The sequence below is a fragment of the Rhamphochromis sp. 'chilingali' genome, assembly GCF_963969265.1.
Source record: "Rhamphochromis sp. 'chilingali' genome assembly, chromosome: 10".
Lineage (NCBI taxonomy): Eukaryota > Metazoa > Chordata > Actinopteri > Cichliformes > Cichlidae > Rhamphochromis > Rhamphochromis sp. 'chilingali'.
Window position 1 is genome coordinate 30,564,749 of NC_137937.1, and position 10,822 is coordinate 30,575,570.

General features: G+C 36.3%; 1 protein-coding gene and 1 long non-coding RNA gene across 6 annotated transcripts in view; both read right to left on the reverse strand.

Annotated features, from left to right (window-relative positions):
- The window catches only part of LOC308404600 (uncharacterized protein), a 6,734-nt gene extending 2,667 nt beyond the window's left edge, over positions 1–4,067 (reverse strand). The window contains exon 1 of one of the 2 annotated variants that reach the window (XR_013973156.1): positions 1–4,067. This exon is cut by the window's left edge and continues 229 nt beyond it. The gene's annotated coding sequence lies outside the window, so the exon portion shown is untranslated. The other variant, XM_080894738.1, reaches the window with a different exon arrangement.
- Positions 1–9,884, reverse strand: part of LOC308404590 — a 91,294-nt gene extending 81,410 nt beyond the window's left edge. For all 4 annotated transcript variants that reach the window (XR_013973151.1, XR_013973152.1, XR_013973153.1 and 1 more), the window contains exon 1: positions 9,776–9,884. This is a non-coding gene — a long non-coding RNA (uncharacterized lncRNA). The remainder of the gene's footprint in view (positions 1–9,775) is intronic.
- Between the last annotated feature and the right edge of the window lie 938 nt (positions 9,885–10,822).

Here is a 10,822-nt window from a genome sequence, read left to right on the forward strand (position 1 = left end):
AATAATGTTTAAGCTTAAAGAGGGGCTTGAATTGATTTCTTTGAGTTTACAAATACTTAAGTGCAAAAATGTACTCCTCCTACCCCCAGTGCCCCAACAAACTCATTCATTTTGTGTTCAGAATCAGCCTCTGCTGGTTTTGCATAATTTTAGGTTTACACAAAGAAAATCAAATTAATTTGGTATTTTTTAATTGCATTTGTGAACAACTAACATAATTTGCATGTGTTCTTTGAAAGGAGGACCTGAATCTGTTTTTTGAGTGTACACTCATGAAGTTTAGTAACTTCAGGTCACTGCAACAAGCCCAGGTACAGTTTACCGACGGATGGGTGCAGGACCTTGAAATGCACCGTGTAGAACGAAAGACCATCGTACGTATCATAAGTTTACCAGTCTCACAAATTGTCGTCATAAATACACATTCCTTAACCGTTTATTAATAGGACCTTTGAGCTCAACGGTAATTAATTAGTAGTGGAAATAATTTCTGGTAGCGTTACAGAAATGTAGCAGTGACAACAATATTGTATGCTGTAATCACCGCGCGGATAGGAGGCGGCTGGCTTGACCGCGGCTCACAAATGACGGCTCACTTTACCGCAGTCTGTAATCGCACTGGGCAATTAGTGATACAAAAAACCTGTTTTATCCTGTGAATAAAAGTATATGTTTTTGTCAATGTACCATAATAACAGAAGCGAAACGCAATATTGTGTCAGGACAATTCACTATTTATGCACAATAAATAAAGGAGCATAGCGCGACAATTTCTGTTCAGCGCCAGACTTGCTTGTAACCTATATCACTAATTATGTTATGAAAATGACGTATTAACTACTAAAAAACACTGACCTTCGTGTAAATGCTTGGAGCAGACTAACCTGTGAGCTGGAGTGTTCTGGGACGTTATATTTGGTCTTTGAATGGCTGCAATCCAGGCCATCCGTCGCGTCTTTGTTACTTCGGAAACATGGCTTGAACAATTTCTCTTCAACGAAGTAATCCGATAACAACCGATCTCTTTACCCGTCGGCTTCCCGTGGCTGTCATGCGACCGGCTATTGCAGTTAATAATACAACGGCTTCTTGACATTTTTGTGTTTCTTTTTATCGCTGTATAACTGATTTTAATTGAAAGCCTGCGTGCGCTAGTACCGCTTGCCACGAGTTCCCAGAATCCTTTGCGGTTCTACCTGTGAATGACCTCACATTTTCAATCTCTATATAATATGCATGTTAAATTTTATATTTGGGGTAAAATATCAAGTCTTTTCAAGTAAACCGGTTCAAGTCCAATTCAAGTCCCAAGTCATTGGTGTAAAAGTCCAAGTCAAGTCACAAGTCTTAGAACATTTTTTCAAGTCAAGTCTAAAGTCATAAAATTAATGACTCGAGTCTGACTCGAGTCCAAGTCATGTGACTCGAGTCCACACCTCTGGACTGAGGGGAGTTTGAAAGACTCATGCATTTTGATAGCATTTTAGTTTCTCTCGCTTCCTGCTCTCCCTTCTCTGGACAATCATTTTACAGCCCCATATACTGCATGTATTAATACATATGCTGACCATCTGCTGCATTTATCATCTTTGAGCTTTATGGCTTCATGATATATCAAATTTGTTTAAAGCTTGTATTATGTTTACTTATTCAGCATTTATCAGGAATGATGTATAATTTATACATTGAACAAGTAAAACGGTTTATTGTAACAGCTTGGACTTATGAAATTTTATCTGAATACATCTGTGCATTTATTTTAGGAATGTAGCAATTTCTTATGAATGACTGTAGCTCGTCAGCTGGCAGGTTAATCAGCAGGAACTTGCTAATAACAATGGATGGATTTAATTATAACTAAATAAAACTGCTGAATTACCTGCCTTACACTCACATCCATTTTGAGTCCCCCTCCCCCTGCCACTTCTTGCACTTGGAAATTCATATACAGTAGGATGGCAATATACCACTTGTATCAACAGGAAGACACTAAAAAATCCCAACAAACAAACTGCCAGCTGTGGTTCTGAAGGCCCAAATTTTAAACTAAACAATGTAAACAATGCCCGAGACACTTGAGCTCATTTTGACAGTGGCAAGAAAGATATAAGAAAGAAGCATGCGAGACAGAATGAGAAATTACATCATAAAAGAGAGCTGCGTACAAATGAGTGTGACTGAGATTTGCTTCTTTGATGGCATTCAGTCTAGAGGGAGAAGAAAAGTTAGTGCTTACATGCCTGCTTTGTAACATGTCTGCGTTCTTTTAGAAACTAAAAGAGAGAAATTTAAGTAACAGATATTTAGTTTCATAATGAATCGTGAAATTGATATATTTTACACTACTCAGTGTTTGGTGTTATCCGGATCAGAAAAAAATTGCATTCATTATTTTTTGAATCATTACTTGAAGCCCATAACTTTCTTGCAATCCTCAGAATATTACATCTAAAATATTAAAAATGTCGCTAGCATTGATTTGTTTTGTTTTTAAATAAGCTTGTCACTGTTGCATTGTAAATATATATCATTTAGGTTTTTTTCTTTTTTTGTAAATTAACATTTATAATGAAAATGTAAAGTTTTTATTGTGCATTACAGAAAATGCACAATGCCACACTTTTGTTGCACTGCACGTATCCATTTCAAAAGTACAAAGTTCCAAATTACTCTGTTGGAGATTGATTGCAAGAGATAAGACAAGATTCATATTTACACATTTACTGTTTGTGGTGTAATTTGTTTACAGAGGTTGTCACTACAATAGAGCATAGCACAAAGGGTAAAATACATAAGAACAGTTGTCTGCAGAGACTGGAGAAAACATAATAAAAGATTCTTTCTGTGTTACCTATGAGAAGATATCCATTGTGATATGAATGTGAACCCGTGGCCCCTAGAAACAGGCGCACAACGAGGTATATGACTGCACTGTAATGTCCATTGTAACAGTGGTTCTGCCTTACATATATTCCCATCTTTGTATCTGTAGTTTTGGATTCCTTTGTGCGTTCCACGTCTGTAAAATAGTCTTATCATGTTTGTTGCATTCCAATAGCGTGGTCACAATATTTGGAAAAAAAGGGAAACATATACAAAATATAACTTAATAGACAGTTGAACCAATTTTGAATCCAAGTGTTCGACTTGTGCTTGTCATGCATTTTATACCAGCAAGACAAAAGTGACGGTGTTGGAAAAGAGCAGCTAATTGTACATCATCATTTGAATGAATGTGCCGACACATTTGTAATCTGTTCAAACAAAAGAGAAATTGTTCTAATGTTGTGTGCAGGTGATTAGATTAAAATCCTGTTGTGCAAAATCAAATCTGTGAACTTGTGCTTTTAATTCAGAACACTACGATTAAACGTGTTTTAATTTCCTGCTGAAGAGATTCCCTTAGGTGGAATTAGAGACTAAAATGAAAGTGATCATAAACTTGCCCACCTCTCAAGACTGGTGTATCTTAAACCAATTTAACTAATTTAAGTTTTGCTCAGAATTTATCCTGCGGCACTCAGTCCCATGCAACCCAAAAAATTCAATCATTTTCTTTCTTATGCCATTACCGAGATGTCTGGTTATATGCCAGGATGTGAAGTATACGCCTCTTGTAAATAATCATTAATTCATTTTGCACGACACTATCACTGGACTGCCAGGCAGTCCAATGAAGACTCAGACTTGGACTTCAACTTATGTTAATGTGACTGGATCACACATTTGGGATGCAATGTGTAATTGAACTCAGGATGAGAAATGACAGTAGTGCTAGTTTAATGATAAACTGTTTATCAGCTGTGGTCTCTGAAGCTCAGACTAGACTCGTAGTGTGGGTTATGGGTTTGTGAGTGTGTCTAAGTATGAGCATCTCTTTCCTACCTGTCAGCATAGTGTCGCAGCTCACTAACTGACTGATTGTGGGCTCTGATTGGATCCCACTCGCCACGATGGGGGTCATTAGCTTCATGACTGGTACACAAAAATGATCTTTTTTTTCCTCACAAATCACAGTTTTTAACTTGGTGTAAGAAAAAAAAATAATTGTAACAGATTCAGAAATTATGCAGAATTATTATCTAGCCTACAAAAAAGTTTTACAGTTTAACTAATAACTAAAGTTAACTAATAAATAGCTAGTAATGCATATAAATTAGGGAGTAAAATCTGAACAATAACATGTTAAAGCAACTAACCTTATACATGCACAAGGTACTGGTGACTAAAGATGATAAAAGTTGGAAAATTTTAAAATTTTGAATAGTTGCATTTGTGTACAGCAGCAATGAATATCCTGAGAAACAGATGAGACCCTACCAGAGGCGTTACTTCCTAACAGGCAAAGCAGGAAATTCTTAAGGGCTTTCTATAGCAGTGGCAAAGTGACCTGAACTCCCAAAGGGGGCCCTACCAAACTCCACTCGCTCCCATTGACTGACATGCATGATTCTGGTTAAACAAACCTAATGACAAAAATCAGTCATGAAAAAAGTCAGTCAATGAAAATGATATTGAGGTCTGACTGCTGGGCTTCACAAATAGAAACTCTGTGTACTAACACTTTGCACAGCATATGTGACTTATCTTAAATGTAAGTAAAAACAAAATGAAATAATTTGATTTGAAAATCTAATAAAAAAGATATTTCATTCAAAATAGAAAATATATATTGCTTGCACATCTGGAAAGACAACATCAGAGCTGAAATGTGTGGTCCAATCAGGACATCTTTGTCTTCCATTTATCAGCAAGATGATGTTAAACCACAAACAGCATCTAGCTGCACCCATTTTGAATGATACTGTTGACTTCTGGTAACAGAAAAAGTGCAGACAATTGTACATTACAGTTTGAGTATCACTGCATTTGTATGCATCTATAATAACTACACAGTAAAAATTAGACTGACTTGCCTGCAGTCCAGACTTTTAACCAGTTGACAATATCAGGTGCATCATTAGATTAAAAAAAAAAAATATGACAAAGAAAACCCAGCAATGCTGAGCAGCTAGAATCCTGTATTAGAAGAATGGGACAACATCCCTCTGCCAATAGTCCAGGAACTGGTCTCCTCAGTTCCCAGACATTTACACACTGTTGTCAAAAGAAGAGTGGATGCTACACATTGGGAAACATTGAGAACATTTTTGAAATAATTTGCTGCTGTTAAATTCAAAATAAGGGGATATTTTCCTTATTTTTTTTAATCTTTTGTTGAAATGTTTGATATGTTTTGCAAATCATTGCATTGACTTTTTATTTACTTTTTAAACTTTTAATTGTAATTTTTAACCACATTGCACATACACATGAAACACATAAGCACATATGTGTCAGCGAGCTGTTAATGCGTTAAATATATTGAATATTATAGTGTTAAAGTGGAGCTTGCGTAACTTGGGTTCCAGGATAGTGAGAAAGCAGAGGGAAATGACCTGCTTAGAAATAATTCATATAATAATTTCTACTGTGTGTCAGTTATTTTATTATTTTTTATTTATTATCTTTATGGATTGGTTGTGGTCAGCTAACCATGCAGCTGCTAGTTCAGATGTTTCCTGGTTTAATTTTTTTTAAGTTGGTTTTTTTTTTAGCCAACTTCTTCACAAAATAAAGAGATATTAAATCAGTTAACCATGGCTGTTTTCCAGCCTCTGGCTAGTATAAAGCTATAAAAGTAGAATTTGGCAAGTATTACAAAAGAACATCATCACCTTAAATTTAAATTGATGACTCCTTCTAGAAGCAATTCCTGTTACTCAGCAGCAACAGTGAAATGCATCTGGGTACATTTTTGGGCAGTTATTTTTGAAGCATCTAAATTTATTTTCATTTTGGTTGTCAAAAACTGCATGAAAAGGAAATCCAGCCATTTTGTAAATATCCATATTATCACTTGGCACTTTCTGAGCAATCCTACCCCTGGGGAAAAAAAAAAGAAAAAAATCCTCTCATCTTCCTCTGCTTTCCTCTCTTTTCTACATTTTTCTTGAGAAGGTTTTTTGGTCAAGGTTTATATTTTTATTATGTATTTTAGTGTATAATCATTGATGATTCAGAGATTGTTAATTATGTATATTTTATATAGCGTGTGCAGCACTTTGGAAGCTGGGATTTTAAAAACTGTGTGACAGAGATAAATGTTGTTACAGAGCCTAACATCACCTAGCATAATGGAAAGTGTCGGATGCAGAGGTGTAAAGCGCACTGCCATTGGACTCATATGTGTTCTCTATACAGACGAACCACATTCCTGGCAATGGACAAGTCAGGATTTGGCGGTACTTGTCTGACTGGTTTGTGCCATGTGTAAAGTTTCGTGGAGGGGGAATTATGGTGTAGGATTGTTTTCAGGAGTTGGGCTCAACCTCTTAGTTCCAATGAAAGGAACTCTTAATGCTTCAGCAATTTCTGGACAATTTCATGATCCCAGCTTTGTAGGAACAGTTTGGGGATGGTCACTTTCTCCTCACTAATGCAGAAAGCAAGGTGCATAAAGGTCTGGATGAATGAGTTGGAAGAACTTGATTGACCTGCTCAGAGTCCTGACCACATCCCTACACCTTTGGGATGAATTAGAGCACAGACTGTGAGCCAGGCCTCCAATATCAGTGCCTGACCTCATGAATGCACTTTTGGAATAGACATATAGAAGAAGCATATACTATAGATTTTGCTCCAATCTATTCATAAACAAATTATGCTCTTGCTGGCATTTGTTGGAGAAAATATCAGCAAACACGCATTTGAAATTATCAGCTGTTCCAGATAATTCCTCCTACTTTAACTATTGATAACAATACCTAATCGTTCATATACCAAACTGTTACGTCCTTCTGCAAATCCTATTCTCTTTGCAGTGGAAGTGTAGGAGTCTTCGGGTGTTGTCTGGAATTGCTAATTGACCACACCTGATGAGGTATTGAAAAAGGCCTGAGGCGCACAGCAGTTTTGTCTTTATAGTACCAATGTTTTAGCTGACTTCAAATATCATTTAAAATAAAACCTAATCCTTTTAAACTCTGGTGTCAGTCTCCATATTTATGTTGTTACGCTTGAGCTGGGTTATAACCAGCATTGGTTAAATTACTTGAAAAAAGTAATCGGATTACGCGTTACTAACCATCTCTAGTCTTAACACATACTCATGTTTATTTAGCGTTTGATGAAAATTCATTCGTTCTGTTTGAAGCATACACAAACATAAACTCAAACAAAAAACTATAAAAAGTTTTGTATATTAAACTTTGTTAATTTTTTTATCTCATGTTGTCTGGGCAACTGTTCTCAGACTGCTGCCCCCAAAGATAGACGTCTGTATTATTGTATGTGTAACCCAGGTCCCACGTAGCTATGGTAAAGCTAGAGTATATAGTACAATGAGACTGGGCCTGGGTTCGTAGTGCTACTAATAATGATAACTGATACCCTCTAATTTAACTAATAAGGACCACCACAACTGTATTTTACACAAATCTATCCCTCACCGGGTATTTATTTAGACAGCAAAGAAATTAATATAAACAGTTACTTTTATAAAATGAATTGAATTAAAATAAACAAACAAAAAATACTGTAAATGTTAGGGCTGAACGATATATCGCATTTGCGATAATATCGCGACATGATCAAGTGCAATTTTCTAATCGCAAAGGCTGCGATTATACTGCGATTATAAGGCTGTCCAAATTACTACCATATCCCAGAATTCATAGCGCGGCCCAGCCAAACTCCAGTTTCCAGCAATGGCGGCCACTACTAAGTTTTAAAATTACTCATACTAATCTTTCTGGGTCACAAAATAAACTTTTAACATATTTTCAGGCGAGAAAGTAGTTGTGTAAACATCAAATATCTGCTCGGTTTATCAAGATATCCCATATTTGCAAAAGTGCTTCGACGTTTTCAGAGGCGTCTGCTACCCACCAGCTCGACAGCTAGCCGGGAGCTCGAGGATTACTGATGCGGCCGAGAACGGCACAACTCCCGGCACATCATTTTCAGATCACCGCGGAGTTTCGCTGCTCGGGTTAAACGTAATATATAAGTCACTTAGACAACCTAAAAATGTTATTGTTGGGCTTTTTTCAGTGTTTTGTTTGTTCGTGAGTAAATCGGTTTGGCTGAGATTAAAGTTATTAGATTAGATAAAATAAAACTTTATTAATCCCCCGGGTGGGTTCCTCCTTGGTTTTCACACAGCTGACTAAACGTCAAACAGAAAACTTATTAAACAGAAGTATGAGACAGTCGAGAATTTACACCAGTGTCTGGTTATATTTTAGATAGCAAGAAGCAGACGGCCGAGTTTATTAAACTCCACCGAGACAGCGGTGACGCTAATCAGAACTAGCCTTCTGATTAGCTAATCAGAACTAGACCGTCCAATTTCACGCCTTTAAACTTTAAAGGCGTGTTTGTGTGTGTGTTTATACAATTGCTATTATGTTTGCACTTTATGTGTAATGTTACTGACTGCAGAGATCAGTAAGATGTGTGTATTTTTTATTTATTAGTTTTATTTATTTAATATTATTTTTTAATTGAATGACTGTCTAGTAGTTCACAGATGTCGAAAAACTGAGTGTGGTAAAGCCACTGATTTTTTTTTATGTATATTTCTGCAATCTGCACATTGTACTGACTTTCATTTTAATGTTTACACCAGGGTTCCTTGTCAGCACTTTATGCTCAGATGTTTGTAAGCTAAAAATAAACTATTGTGTATGTTCAAATATACTGTTGTGATTGAAGAAGTTAAATAAAAATGTCAGTCATCAATTCATGCATCACCTCATGTCATCATAACAGAGGTCTGTCTTCCAGGAAAGAACAGTTTAAAATTAATGTAATATAGTATTGGCCATACTATATGATGTATTGCTTGTCTTTGTTTAATAATACAGAAGACAAAGACCTTAAAAAATAATCGCATATCGCATCGCAATCGCAATATTGGGGCAAAAAAATCGCAATTAGATTATTTTCCATAATCGTTCAGCCCTAGTAAATGTGACTACATGGATTATAAATAAAGATTATCCACACAAAATACCTCTTTCTTAGGTGCCAACTGTTATTTCAGTTACAACAGCTCACACCTTTAAAATGGATGAATTTCAACCTTTGATAATAACTTTGATTAAAACTACACACTTACTCAAATTAAACCAAATTTGTAACAGTGGGCCCACACACACACACACACGCACTTTAACCTGTCCACACTACACCTGTAGCACGGTGCTTGTTGCAGGCCTGATTCGAAGTTCGGGTGCGGTGAGGCCTAAAACTGATGGCCGCTTCACTCAAACTGAGCAATAAACAAAATACGTGCACTTTAGTTCCAGTTAGTACTCACGAGTCCAATGAGTTTGTTAGTGGGGCAATCAGAAACGGGCAGTTAGTTCACCAGTAGTGAAGACAGTCAGGGGTAAGAAAACAGTCAGGGGCGAGGAAACAGCCAGGGGTGAGAAAACAGCAGGGTCCATCCGGGCAGAAACCTCTCTCTCCCTCTCCTTTCAGAGCGTCCCTCGGCTTCTAAACATATTTAAACACTTGAGCTACAATACCAAATGCTATCACATAACGATTTAGCATTAGCATGCTTTGACTGAAAATCACAGAGCTAAACATACAGCATGGCATCACAGCACATAACGCGGTAAGCTGCGCTAATTAGCAAGCCGCTAGTTAGCATCACATATCACGCTATTTTATCACTATAACGAATAGTTACAGTACAAATGTCAAGGCACACAGTCTCATTTACCTCTTGCAGATCACAAATAAGTAATATCAGGACCACGGGTAGTCGACCTCAACGATACACTTAGATGCAAAATCCACACCACGTTTGCCTTACGACATCTCTCTCTTCAGACTTAGCTTCTGTGTCCGCTCCCACAGATTCACACTCGTCCCGCCCCCATAGCAGAGAAGAGTGACATTGACTGGCTCGTCAGCACAACAACCAATGACAATACAATATTGAGATAACTGACATTAGATGGGTAAATAAATTTAGGTTACACCCCAACATATTTATTGTGCACAGAAAATGAACTCTAAATCATGAAACCCTTATATTTATTGGACTCTTAACTGTAAATGAAATACATTTGTACCCAAGCATATGATTTTTAAACCTTTTATCAACTATTTATATTTTAACCATTTCTTATAACAGTAGACTTTTTCTTTATACTGCAAGCCCGAATAATTGCAGACAGGGCTACATATGGATGTATTGATGATGGGATGGAAGTGTACATAAATACCGGAAATGTCAACTAGATTAATCGAAGTGTTCACATACTGGGGAGTGATTTACTTGAAATATCTTGTTTATTTCATTTAATTCTTTTGTTTAATAGTAATTTAAACTGGGTTGTTGTCTCTCTTGTGTCAGGTCAGTTTTGGTTAGCATCTGTTAGTTTGTAACATTGTAAGTTTATGTTTTGGGATTATATAAAACTTTTAAGTGCTGCTTGACACGTTTCAACATCTTATTAAACTGATGCATTTGTCATTATTAAATGTATGCTTGAAAAAATATTACGCTTTTTTTTCTGCAGTGCAAAAAGTCTTCGCTCGTGAATTGGATTAGATTAGATTAAATAGACTTTGCTTTTAAGAAATAAAAGCCGTTAATAAGCAGCTAATTTAGTAATTAATACACAATATATATAAATATAGAGATATACAATAACAAATAATTGAGACACAATATGAAATTATATATCAAAAAAGTAATTGACCCTGACTACAAGGTGAGAATAGTGAAGTTAGTGCACTGTTGTGTTTAAACCTTTTTTAA